Source organism: Oryza glaberrima, chromosome 9, assembly GCF_000147395.1.
Source record: "Oryza glaberrima chromosome 9, OglaRS2, whole genome shotgun sequence".
NCBI lineage: Eukaryota > Viridiplantae > Streptophyta > Magnoliopsida > Poales > Poaceae > Oryza > Oryza glaberrima.
This window is the reverse complement of record NC_068334.1, coordinates 7,102,739-7,117,437: the sequence shown is the minus strand read 5'-3', so window position 1 is coordinate 7,117,437 and position 14,699 is coordinate 7,102,739.

Genomic DNA, 14,699 nt, shown 5'->3' with positions numbered 1-14,699 from the left:
CTATAATCCCATATTCCGTTGAGATATGGACTGTATTTTGTAAGGCGGACCCTTTCCTCTATATAAGGAGGGGTCCGTGTGCCTCTCGGGGCACGATTTTTTCCTAAATCATACAATCAATAATACACTCGGCGGAATCATCCCCGGACAGGAGTAGGGTATTACTTCTTGAATAAGAAGGCCTAAACCTGTATAAAATCCCTTGTCTCCAAACCCATCCACTTTTCTAGCTTGATAGCCACCCCTTTTATTATTGCCGAAATCTTGTTTCGACACTTATACAGAGACTTATATGTATTGCTAAAGGGGTTCCTCTTGTAGTGGTACCACGCTGCCGGGGTGAGGTTCGAGCGCCGTGTGCTCGATTGCAGCAAGCAGGTGCGGTGCTTCCTGGACGTGGAGTTTCGGGGGCTGGCGACGGTGTACATCCCGACGCTGACGGTGGACAACAACACGTGGAGGTTCCTGCGCAACCTGATGGCGCTGGAGCAGCAGAGCCCGCGGCTCGGGGTCCACGTCACGGCCTACTGCCTCTTCATGTCGCAGCTCGCCGGCACGGCCAAGGACGTGGACCTCCTGGCGAGGAAGAAGATCATCGTGCACTTCATGGGGTGCGACGAGGACGTCGCTGAGGGTTTCGCCGACCTCTGCAAGGGCGTCTCCATCAACCTCAAGGACGCCGACCGCAACTACCTGCAGGGGACGTGGGAGAAGATGGAGAGGCGGTACAACAGCCAGGCCATCAATTGGATGACGCTGCTGCGCAGCAAGCACCTGAGCAACCCGCTGGTGGCGATCGCGCTGCTGGCTGCCATTGTTGCTTTCGTCTGCGAAGTTGTCCAGGCCGTCTTTGCAATCAAGGGCTACAGGGCTTCAAACTAAAACATATCATACGACGACGCGGCTTGGCAATGTTAATTGGACGCGTGTTTGTTTGTTTTCTACGAGTACATTTGCACTGCATTAATACTGTATTTTATATCCAAAATTTCCAATTCTAAAATGTAAGTGATAATGGTTTATGTAACTCCGTGCATTTTATGAGTACCTACTCCCTCCGTTTCAGATTATAAGACTTTCTATCATTGCACACATCTATCTATCTATTATATACTAAAAGTCCATTAATCTTCCTACAAACACTCCCAAGCTGCCACGTGGCACTCCTACAAACGCTCCTAGGTCGTCATGTGGCATAGTCTAATCTCACCGTCGATTTTCATTTAAATTGGTGGACCCATTATTTTATACCGTTACATTAGATTTATACATAACGTGGATTTTCGTTTAAATTAGTGGACCCGCTATTTTATACCAACAGATTAGATCTATATATATATTACCTTTCTCCGTACTGTTTGCCGAAGGAATAGAACGTACGTACTTACATACGACAACCAAAATAAAGCATACATGATTAGTACTATCAAAAAGCAAATATCTACAATATAAAGTTGAAATATATTAGCCCACAAATATACACATGCAGTTGAACTAATTTTAATATTGATTTTCACTTAAATTGAGATGGATTCATTATTTTATCTATATGTGTTATTGATTTTCAAATTAGTGGACCTGTTATTTTATAAATTTAAATATGTAACACCTTTCTCATGTACATAATATTTGCCAGAAGAAAAAAAAATGCACGTACTTACTATAAAGATAGAGCCAAAGTAAAACATAAGTACTTTGTACCATCTGAAAAAATCGATGGCCTTTAAAATAGAACTATCTACAATATAAAGATGAAATATAATGCATGTAGTGATAAACTAGATCTATAATATAAATATCAAATATCAAATCAACCATCTATAAATGTTCATCTTTTAAAATTATTTTAAAATTATATATCTAATTTGTGATCCTACAAACACTTCTAAGTCGCCATATGGAGCTCTTACAAATGCTCCTAGACCGCCACGTGGTACTGTATAGTCTTACCCTCTATTTTCATTTAAATTGGTGCACCTGTTTAGACCATTAGATCAGATGTATACATAGTAACGGTTAAAACAAACAATAGGATTGAAAAGGAAATAAAGTTTCGGTAGTACTGTCCGCAGCGAGAAAAAAAATATTATATACTAATAGTCTACTAAACTACCTAAAAAAATTCTAAGTTGCTATGCGGTGCTCCTACAAATGCTCTCAGGTCGTCATGTGGCACTATATAATCTCTCTATCAATTTTTATTTAAATTGGTAGATCACGTGGCATACAAATGGCTAAGTTGAGGTGGCCCAAGAATGTTATAGAACTCTATGAGGATGTTATAGTAAATTAGGTATTAAAATTGTGCTTCATGCTGAACTTTCAAGGTAATAGATCACCCCTTAGTGAGGCATTCATGTTTAACTTAAAGGTTGTTATCCTATTAGTCGGTAGAAAGTGATACTTTTAGAATATTTACATATGGATTTAGAAATAAGTGAGACATGAAGACTTAGCTAAGTAGTGCATTAATGATATATTAGGCTTATTTTATTTGCACATATGCAATTTCATCTATTAATAGGTAATCAACTTTTATAATAGTGATAATGAGTTGTTACGATAAATGGAGAATTTATATGTGATCGGAACAAAGTGTTTTTTTTACTAAAAGTCCATTAAACTTCATACAAATACTACTAAGCCGTCACATAGCACTCCTATAAATGCTTCTATATATATCGTCACGTGACACTTTCCTTTAAATCGGTAGACCCAATATTTTAAATTATTAGATTATTAATTTTCACCATTAAATTTTATCTTCGAAAAAAAATCTGTACGTTCCCCCTCTCCGAACAAAAGTTCACGTAATACGTTTTAAAACGAAAAAAATGCGCACATGTATGTACGTACTCCCTCTCTCCCCGTCTAACCCCCCCCCCCCCCTCCATCTTTCCAATTTTCTGGCTAACAACTAAATGCGTAGTATAAAAATTAATTAGATAGCTAAATAATCTCTTGGTACATATATTTTTATATAAAAATTATAATACGTAACTTGGATATATATACCCTTAATTTCCATGGGTGAACTCAAAAATAAAATTATCAAGACATCACTTGGATATATACCCTTTGTTTTAAGTGGTGAACCCATAAAAAGATTATTAGGACACTGCACACACAAATTATTTAATTATTGATTGCTATATTAATTAATATGACATGAATTATCTATTATTATATATTAAAAGTCCATTAGATGTCCTACAAATTCTCTCAAGCTACCACGTAGCTTCCTATAAACATTCCTAAATCACCATATGACGCTCAAATATATCTTAATATAAAAATTTTTGAGAAAAAGAAATCATCTTACCCAAACCAGTGGACCTTATTTTGAAATGTTAGATCTATATCTTAAAAATAAAATATATCGATCGACCAGGCCGTCAAAATCCGTATGTACAATGCACATATCCACTTCTCTCCTCACAGATGAGACGAACCCACCGGCTCTCGCCTCCTTTTTTCCCCTTACGGCAATTAAATTAACCACCGGATAAAAGAAAATCCTAAAAATTATCCCTAAAAAAATCCACCTTAATCTTTTAATAAAAATGGTGGACTCAGTACTTAATAATTTTTTAATAAAAATGGTGGACTCATTACTTTATACTATTAGACATCTAACGACTTCTACTAACTTAATTATATCTCTCAACATATATACGAGGTCTATTTACCTATACAAATATGTAAAGCTAAATCAATCTACAAACGTACAAATAAATCCGTAAATCCGTATATGAATGAAGTTCTTTTTAATTACTATGTCCATCGTATATTGAATCCTAAAATTTTATAGGAATTAAAGAAAGAATGAAAAGAATATACTAAGATTCCCCTCTCTAAATAAGACTCATTAAATATGAGGTATGTGCAGAGTTAGAAGATAGTTAGAGTACTGTTGGATAAAAATTGAATAATGGATGGTTGGATGGGACGAGTAGTATTAAAATCCTTTATATCTTAGGATAAAATTTGAATCCTTCAATTTATGGATGGAGGTAGTACAAGCAAATAGAAGTATGTAATTATGTCTTTAATTAGATAAAGAAGTCATATTACCATATTTTTTAATATGAAATTTCTTAACTTAATATATCCTAAAATCTATTAATACATCTTTAGTATACAAGAAAAAGTATTACTTAAAAGTTTAAATTAGGATGCTAAATTTTTTTTAAAAAGAAACACACGTAGTATAAATGATAGTTTCATATGAACCGAATCCATTGTTGTGACATTTTTTCTTATAAATTTAAGACGACATGATTCAAGTAATTTTAGTTTACAATTTGTAACAACCCGTTCTCCAGAACAACACATCCCAGCCCACTCAACCAGCACGCCCACTTACAAATATCACCCACACTTACACTTTCGTTCTTGCTTCATGTAAAATAGTCAACACGAAAATGATATGGTTAGAAGTGCAGTGCCTAACAAGTTGGTTGCACTCTTGCTTAACTAGCAAGACGGTACTACTGAAGTGCACACAACACTTATAGACAACACATATCACATTCTTTCAATAAAACATAGGCCATATCCTAATCGAATTAGGATGTCACAGACACCCCTCAAAGGACCTGATGTCCCCGTTGGTCCAACATGTGTATAGACAAATGTCACAGACACCCCCTTAAAGGACCTGACATCCCCGTCGGTGTCCAACATGCGTATAGACAAATGTCCAGAAACATGTCCCTTTTAGCACACATCCATACGTCCAATGATCGAAACTAACTTTCAAAACATTCCAAAACAAATTATTGATATACACATATTTAGAAGAGAAATTTTTTTTAAAAAAATCATATATACATAAACATTCATAACAAAATTTTAAACACCACTAAATAAGATGCCCGCGCATCAGTGCGGGCTACCTTCCTAGTTCATATAGATGTTAATGAATCTAGGCATACATATATATCTAGATTCATTAACATATATATGAATATGAGCAATGCTAGAAAGTCTTATAGCCTTAAACAGAGGAAGTATCATTTATTTTGAGATTTTTTTTATTCGGACAGTCGATTTGTTATTCGACAAAAAACACCTAAAACTCCTGCAAAATCCAGACCATTGGATCGCTTTTAAATTCGTGAAACAATTTTTTAAGTATTTGATGGAAAACACTTACAATAATCTTGCAAATTCTAGACCATTGGATCGCTATAGGAGTTGTGCAATACAAATAAGCCAAACACCTACTCTCATCTCTCCTCATTCCCACCACGCACGCCGTCAGGGCTCGATCGAGCAACCGCTCAAAGGCTCTGCCTCCATTGCCGTTGCCCCGGCCTTCCCTGGCCTGGCAAACAGGCCGAAAGGCGCCACCACCCTCCTCCATACCCATGCTTTGGTGCAGGCGCCTCACTGTCTGGCCATGTTCACCACTCACTGTCGTACCACCGTCTCCCATGACCATCCCTCTAAGCTTGGTCATCTCCACCTATCTTACCCCTCCCCCCACCCTGCTTCCATCCCCACACCCTCTTCTCCCTCTAAACCCCAACTTGTCGATCCATCGCCGGCCACAGCAGCTTTGCCGGAGATGGAGGAGAAGTGGCCGGCGCAGGACCTAGAAGAGAAGAGATGCAGTCGTCAGAGCATAAATCCTGATAGGAATCTTAAGGTTGGAAATTTACAATATTTTAGCCTGAATTTTCTACCAACAACCATTTAGCAATTCCTTTATTATATTTCACTTCTAAAATTACAGAACCCCACACTATCGCCATCCCTAGCTAGCCGTCCATTGTATTCGGCGTTACTGCTTGGCTCTATGTTACATCCAATAGAGTTGTACCCTTACTTCTTCAGCATTCACTAGAAATGAAAAATGCATTATGGGTGCGCGGGTGCAGGAGCTGGTGAGTTAGGAGCCATTGTGGATTCCGCGAAATAGTTATGGTAAAAAATGATAGTGATACATTTCCTGAGTCATTCATGGGACCAAAGAAATTTGTAATACCTAGAGATGTTTGCATTTGAAGGCCTTCTAGGCATAAGAAATATTCAGTCCGTTCCAAAATGTATGAATCTATAGGACCGGATTAGATACACCATAGTACTATAAATCTCCCACTCTCTCTAGCAATGGTGGACTCGCTTTAGTAGCTATAGTACATAACCACCGGTGATGAGGAAGAGACCACAGGATGGGACACCACATCATCATCATCGTCACTAACAACATTGCTAGGAGAAATGACTGACAATGAATTGGAAAGTGATGACTTCGAGTGCTCGTACAATGGGTCCCTGTAGATGGACTCCAACGATGACCTGCCCTCCACGGATGATGAGGATGATGACAGGGCGGCCCGGCACAGAGGCCGAGGTGTTGAGATTATAGGCATATAATGATTTAATCTATTCCATAAATAAATCATGACATTACATATGAAAACTAGCATGCACGCATTATTAGATCTACACATGTAAACTACACAGTATAACATGAACAGATCAAATATGCGCAACATATTGAACACGTACCGAGGTGGCGGAAAAACCGGCTGCTCGGTGGAAACTTTTCGCAGGCGTTTACGAAGGCACGAAGCACGCGAGCGAAGAGGAAGGCGAGCCGTCGCGAACGAACAGGGAGCAGTCGCGCAAAGCGCTTCCCAAAAACCTTATTGCCGCCTTCTCCCGGTGCAGGGTCGGATAAGTCGCGCGTAACTTATGTAGAGCGCCTCACATAGTCACATCCCTTCCCGTGTCGCGCAAAGCGCTTCCCAAAAACCTTATTGCCGCCTTCTCCCGGTGCAGGGTCGGATAAGTCCTTATTGCCGCCTTCTCCCGGTGCAGGGTCGGATAAGTTGCGCGTAACTTATGTAGAGCGCCTCACATAGTCACATCCCTTCCCGTGCCCTTTTTCGTGCTCTACAAAACTGCAAAAGGAGGCTGCATCTGCGCAAAGGTGAGGAGCCAATTTTGCGGACCATTCGACGTACGTCGTGCAACGCGCGCCGCCTGCCCTGCCAGGCGAGGTGAGGCGAGCGAGCGTGCGCGTGTGTTTCCCCTCTTCTCTCCACCACACATGCTTCAAGTGGCTATGAGGGCATCCTCCCTTTTAAGGAGGTCCCCTCTCCTAGAATAAGCAAGGTGGTACTAAACTCCACATGCATGCCATCCCATGAGGTGGGCTTTTGTGATTTTCCAAAGAATTAATCTTCGAGTGGGTTAAGGCCCATTTGTTAATTCCAACACGTGGCGCCCAAGGAAGTCACCGAGGGAGAGGCCAAGCACATGGCCAGCCTCAGACTTCGTGGCTGCTACAGTGATGGACAGTCTTGTGTGGATGACGCCGTCGTGGAGGCACCACCGTATCCTAAGCCAGGAGGACCCACCATCATGGTCAAGGTGCCAGCGTCAGTCCCCAACGAGACTGTGGCACCGCTAGATGAGTGGGAGCCTAAGCAACCAAGCGGCTTGAAGATGGAGGCAAAGGATAAGCCGTAGCACCGGCATAGAGTGCCAGTTCTAGGACGGTGCCAGTCACCTGCGCCCCAGCACCAGCCCTCAATGCATAGTCCAAGTGTCCAACACGGGGCAGCCCTGAGCGCCTACTCGATGATGGCAGCAAAGCGGCCCCGCCGCAACTAATTAAATACAGTTTGGATATTTTTTCTCTAGTATTACAAGTGGGCCCAAGTAGAATTTTGTTCAGGTAATACTTTTGCTATGTAATATATCACTAAGTAGTACAGATTACTACTAAATAGAGCTTATGTAGAGTGCCTCACATTGTCACATCCCTTCCCGTGCCCTTGTGCCTCTCCCAATCCTGTAATATTTTTTTTACCACGCGCAATTGAATCTTATACCGTCAAAGGGTTAGACTCGGCAACAACTTTTTTGGGATGTAGGGTATGTTGATACGAGGGTATAACTGAGATTGGAATAAGATGACAGGGAGGCAACATGCACTGTTATATTGGTTTTGGTTTCCGACACTGCAGAAGATAGGGACTTTAGTCCCGGTTCGCAACCGTATTTAGTTTTGGTTATGCAATCGGGACGCACAATCCGGGACTAAAGATGGGTGCCCATCTTTAGTCCCGGTTGAAATAACCAGGACTAAAGAAGTGTCAACGTATGATTTGGACTTAAATTCAGTATCGAGTTTCATGGAATCGTATGGGACGATGCATATCAAGCAATTTGGGCACATGACACTAACTGGAGTGCGATGTGGAAAGCATCCAGGGGTATATACATGGAGGGATACTTTGGCAGCAGATTCAGTAGATTGGCTGATCTGCATTCGGAGCATAGCATATATATTGAAGAGTGGATCCAAGTTTTCTACCCAACAACATAGCATATATATCGAGGACTGAATCGGGCCGAAGGATTTTGAAAGTCATGTTTATGGATAAACTGGAAACCTGGACCGTATGAGAATATAGCTCAAGAGTATGACACAGCTTGATCCATCGCCTAGTATAATGTCTATGATGTCCGCAGGGATGATCAACCACCTCGGCGTGCTATAAGATTGGTGGTATAATAGTCAGGTGCCCGTACGTTGCAACGGGGTAAAAACTCTATGTCAATTTCAAATCGCACCGATTAAAATATCAAATAACCATTTGAATAGCAAAGGCCGGGATGTTTCATTCCATTATCTAAAAAAATAACCATTTGAATGCAACTTCATTACTGTGGAAACCTTATTTTGTTAGAAACAAAAATTATGCACCATCTTTATAGTTTCACATAGTAGTACCAGGAACAATAAAATTTTGTAATATAGATGAAATAAAATAGCACACAATTATTCCCGAGTCATCAACCAGTATGAAAGTTCAACATTTGGTATTGCACATGCATCATTGCCACACACTCACATCAATTAGAATATCGTTGTAGAACACACAAGCTAGACTTTAGTGAGATGGAGACCTGAGAACACATGTGGAGCTACATATCACATTACCAATCAAATATGTTCTATTTATTCCAAGTATAGTATTAAATAGACGAGACAACATTACATCTAGAAATCAGGCCATGCTCATGGCCACCATGCATGAATAGCTCATCGTACCATGAATCACCGTCACACAGCAGTTCTCCTTCTAATGTGCCACCAGGGACATGGCTGGTGTTGGCTGAGGTACTGTATTTCTTCTCAATCTCAAAGAAGTTGAGGATGTAGAACTTGGCGTCACCCATGCTGTTATATTTGTTGAAAAGTATCCTTGTCAAAGAATTACTGATGTGATTGTTTTTCAGAAAACAAGTGATAGCAAGAAAATGTTGAGAATGTAGAACTTGGCGTCACCCATGCTGTTATATTTCTTGAAAAGTACCTTATCAAAGAATTACTGAAATGTGATTGTTTCAGAAAACAACACTAGTACAGATCCTTCCATCTGTGACGGCCCATAACAAAACTGGAATTTGCAGGCCGTCACAAGGAAGTAATCTCAATCGGGCCGATATGGTCGCACAGCCATGGTATATCGGCATAAAACTAAAGCCCGTCACGGATGACACTTATCTGTGACGGGCTATAGTTGAGGCCCGATTGAGATGAGGGTTCCATATCTCAATCGGGCCCTAAAAGAAGCCTGTCACAGATGAGGGTCATCTATGACGGGCTCCAACTAGAGGCCCGATTGAGATAAGTTTAGTGCCCGTCATAGATGACACTCTTTTTTGACGGCCTTTTATTAAGGCCCGATAGAGATTACTTGTATGCCCGTCATGGTTGATTGTTTTAGGGCCGTTACAAATATTTGTTGCACAGTATAAATACCCCCCACCACCTAGTGTAACTGTATCCCACTGTTCACTATTTTGGTGGGAGGCTGTAGGGGACGATTTTTTGTCCTTTTTCCAAGGAAAACAGAAATTAAATTCCCACAAGTGATCAAAATGGATCAATCTAGTGAGTAATATTAATCATTAATTGAGCAATTTCATCACGTCTTACTTTTGCAATACTGATCTTATAATATGTGCCTCTAATTTGTTTTTTTTATTTTGTAGCAATTGATCGAAGTTGGATGTATGCGAAAAATTTGAAACGTCATTCTACGGAGTACAGAAAGGGCATAATAAATTTTATGAACGCCGCGGAGGAGGATCGGATAAGAAGAAACAGTGATTACATGTGTTGTCCATGTGCAGATTGCAAGAATGAGAATATGTTTGATAGCGGAGAGGACGTACACGGTCATCTGATACAACGAGGATTCATGGAGGGCTATACATATTGGGTGAAGCATGGAGAGCAAGAATCAGGAAGTGGAGCAGTAGCAGACAGAAGTGGTGCGCATAATCAGGAAGATGAAGATGAGCATGACATGTTTATACCTTCTCCATTGGGCGGTGAAATGGTTGATGTGGATCACGATCTGCTGCAAGACATGTTACGTGACGTTGAGGACCCAGCCTAGAATGAGAGAGATGGAATGAAGTTCAGCAGGTTGGTAAGTGATTCCGAGACGCCTATGTACGCTGGATGTAAAGCAAAACACACTAAGTTGTCAGTTACCTTGGACCTAATGAAGCTGAAGCCAAGTAGTGGATGGACAGACAAGAGTTTCACAGATCTTTTAGGAATTTTGAAGGCTATGCTTCCTGTTGAGAACACATTGCCCGAGACGACATACGAAGCAAAGCAGGTTCTGTGTCCACTGGGGTTAGAGGTCTGTAGAATTCACGCTTGTCCCAACAACTGCATATTGTACCACAAGCAATATGCGGACTTGGATGCTTGTCCTGTCTGCAAGGCTTCTCGATACAAGCGAAAGAAAAGTGCTGACGAAGGAAATAAGTCAAAGAGGGGTGGTCCGGCAAAGGTTGTGTGGTATCTACCTATCATTGATCGTTTCAAGAGAATCTTTGCCAACCCGAACGAAGCGAAGTTAGTACGTTGGCACGCCACGGAGAGAAGGATTGACAGTATGCTTAGACACCCAGCAGATTCGATTGAATGGAGGAATATCGATCGAAAACACAAAGACTTTGCTGCCGACCCTAGAAACATGAGGTTATGTCTGTGTACGGATGGCATGAATCCTTTCGGTGACATGAGTAGTACTCACAATACTTGGCCAGTTCTTATTGCGAACTATAACCTCCCGACATGGTTATGCTTTAAACGGAAATATATTATGTTCTGCTTGTTAATCCAAGGTCAAAGGCAACCCGGCAATGATATCGATGTATTCCTAGAGCCTGTTATCGACGATCTGGAGATTCTTTGGAAAGAAGGTGTGGAAACTTGGGATGCATATGGTCAGGAGAACTTCAAGCTAAGAGTTCTATTGTTCTGCACCATTAATGACTACCCTGCACTCGGTAATCTTTCCGGACAAACTATAAAAGGAAAGAAGGCGTGCTCCGATTGCAAGGAACATACACGAAGCCGGTGGCTGAAGAAATCACGAAAGATGGTATATATGGGTCACCGGAGGTGGCTCCCGCTACGTCACGCATTTAGAAGAAAGAAGAAAATTTTTAATGGTAAGAGAGAACTTCAGCCTGCTCCCAAAGATTTGTCCGGAGATAAGGTCCACAATATGGTCAAGGACATAAGCAATGAGTTTGGGAAGAAAGAAAACGTAGCAAGACAAAGGAGAAGGGTATGTGGAAGAAAAAATCCATATTTTGGCGGCTACCTTACTGGAAAGATCTTGATGTTCGTCATTGCATTGATCTCATGCATGTAGAAAAGAATGTGTGTGAGAGTTTGGTTGGCCAGATGTTGAATATTCCCGGGAAGACAAAGGACGGGTTGAACGCGCGCCTTGATCTACGGGACATGAATATTCGCAGTGAACTCCAGTTCATACGAGATGCAGACACAGGTAAAGTGTACCTCCCTCCAGCCTGCCACACACTGCCGAAGGATGAGAATATCGCAATGTTATCATGCTTGAAGGATATTAAAGTTCCATCGGGCTATTCAGCGAGGATAAGTAAGTATGTTAAATTGGACGATCTAAAACTTGTTGGAATGAAGTCTCACGATTGCCACGTGCTAATCACACAAATCTTGCCAGTTGCTATCAGAGACATTTTACCACCGAAAGTGCGTCACACGATCCAACGTCTGTGTGCCTTCTTCAATGCAATTGGACAGAAGGTTATAGATCCAAAAGATCTAGATGGGCTGCAGACCGATATTGTGAATACCCTCTGTCACCTGGAGATGTTTTTCCCACTGTCTTTCTTTGATATAATGGTTCATCTCCCTGTTCATCTGGTGAAGCAAACAAAATGTATTATGACTAATAAAATGAATTATTATACAATAGCTATATAGTTTGTCCTCACAAATATAAAGACTTATCTGAAAAAATGGAACAATAGTCATCGGTGACGGGCCTTAGTTCAAGCCCGATAGAGATTAATCTATCTCTATCGGGCATTATCTTAGGGCCCGTCACAGATGAGTCATCCGTGACGGGCCTGAATGTCATCTCAATCGGGCATTAGTATAGAGCCCTTCACCGATGAGTCATCTGTGACGGGCCCTACGGCAAAGCCCGATTGAGATGACTCATCACTCTACTATAACTAGGGTTTCTCAGATCGGATCGAAAATTTTTCTAAGTCCCGCTACAGTTTCCCGCCTTCTTAGAACCCTAGCGCCGCCGCCAACTCCTACTTCGCTGCCGTCGTCCTCCCTCGCCGATACCGCCACCGAGACTGCCACCGCCGCCACCGAGCCCGCCGCCTCCACCGAGCCCGGCGACGCCCTCCACCGAGCCCGCCGTCGCCGCCATCGAGCCCGCCGCCACCGCCGTCGTCCTCCCTCGCCAAGCCTGCCGCCGTCGCCACCGACGCTGAGCCCGCGGCCGCCGCCACCGAGCCTCCTCGGCCCTCCATTCGGACCACTGCTGCCTCCTCACCGACGACCCCCATCGAACCCGCCGCCGCCGCCACCGAGCCTCTACACCGATCGGACCGGTGTCGGCCTTCCTCGTCGTCGTCGCCCGCATCCTCACCGACGCACGTTGCCGACCCCCACCGAGCCCGACGCCGCCCGCCCGGCGCCGACCTACTCGACCGGCATCTCCACCGACCGGCACGGCCCTCCACCGAGCCCGGCGCCGACCCCCAGGTGAGTCCTCCATCGCGCATGAATGATGAATAGATGAATGTGGTTCGATTGATGAATGTGATGAATAAATGATTAGATGAATATATTTGAATAGTTGAATGTGTATGGATAGATGAATGTGGATGAATAGATGATTAGAGATGAATGTGGATGAATAGATGAATAGATGAAATATTTAATTTATTTATATGTGATATTCAATTCATTTTACATGTGGATGAATAGATAATTAGATGAATGTGTTTGAATAGATGAATGTTTATGCATAGATGAATGTGGATGAATAGATGATTATAGATGAATGTGGATGAATAGATGAAAAGTTTAATTTATTTATATGTGATATTCAATTCATTTTATTAGATTTGTGAGATGTGCAATTTAGTTTATTTATGTGAATAAGTGATTTTAGAACTTTGGATTCTAAGCCATTGAAGCACTGAATTGTGTATTTTCGTTATTTTGAAAAAAAGTAGACGATGTCTCAGCAAGGCGAACCAATGTCGTACGACAACTAGTGGGTCCTCAAGGGCACGTACTCCTAGGACAGGGAACAAAATCCCTAAGGAACGGTTCCGCATAACAGCGGTGGACGCCGTAGGGTTGCCGACATCTCCAAGGAAAATATTGAGCCGATTTAGGTCTATCTGCGGGGTCATAGGGAGGCAGAAATTCAATATTCTGCAAGATGACATCAAGCTCGTGCCAGCTGTAGAGAAGGACATTGCTTGGCTAACGTTCAAGGAGAGCTTTGATTATCCTGCGGAGCATGAGGACCGTCTCAGGCGGACTGCTTTCAAGGTTATGGGCAATGCTTGGAAGAACTTCAAGACTAAGCTAGTCGGTGAGTTCGTCTACAACCCGGCGAATCCAGATCCAAGAGAGAAATTTCCTTGGTTCACGGAACAAGTCTGGGAGGAATTCCATGCGAAGAAGTCGACCCCCGAGTCTAGAGCTAGAAGCGAGGCATATCGCTTGCTCCAGACCAGGAACCAGCATCCGCACCGGCTTGGCACCACCGGATATGCCGATAAGGAAGAGGAATGGCACCGTGAGGATGAAGAAGCGGAGGAATCGTGCACACCGCTCGTGTTTGACGATATCCCACACCCTCGGGCTAGGAACTGGGCTAGGGCCAGGTGCCAGAAGAATGATGATGGCACAATTTTCATGCCAAATGCAGAAGATCAACGAGTATACGAAGCTATAGTAAGTGTCTATTCAAACTAGATGTTCGCATTGTTTCCCATCGTGCAGTTTATTTAACCCCACTAAATTGTAAAGCAGAAGGAGTTGGTTGCCGAGCAACAAGCCTCGCAAGAGGCCTGCTCTCAAAGATGCGAGGACGACCTCCTCACGAAAGCGTTGGGCAACAAGGAACACCGTGGACGGACACGGGGTGTTGGGTCTTCTGTTCCCTGGAAGTATGGATTTCCAGACTACGCGTGGCAGTACAAGAAGCGGACATCCAACAAGGCGGAGAAAGATGCACGCCTTGAAGCCAAGATCCGGGCGTCGATAAGAGCTGAGCTGACATCTGAATTCGACGAAAAGCTCGAGTCGATGAGGGCCAAGATTAGGCAAGAGATCC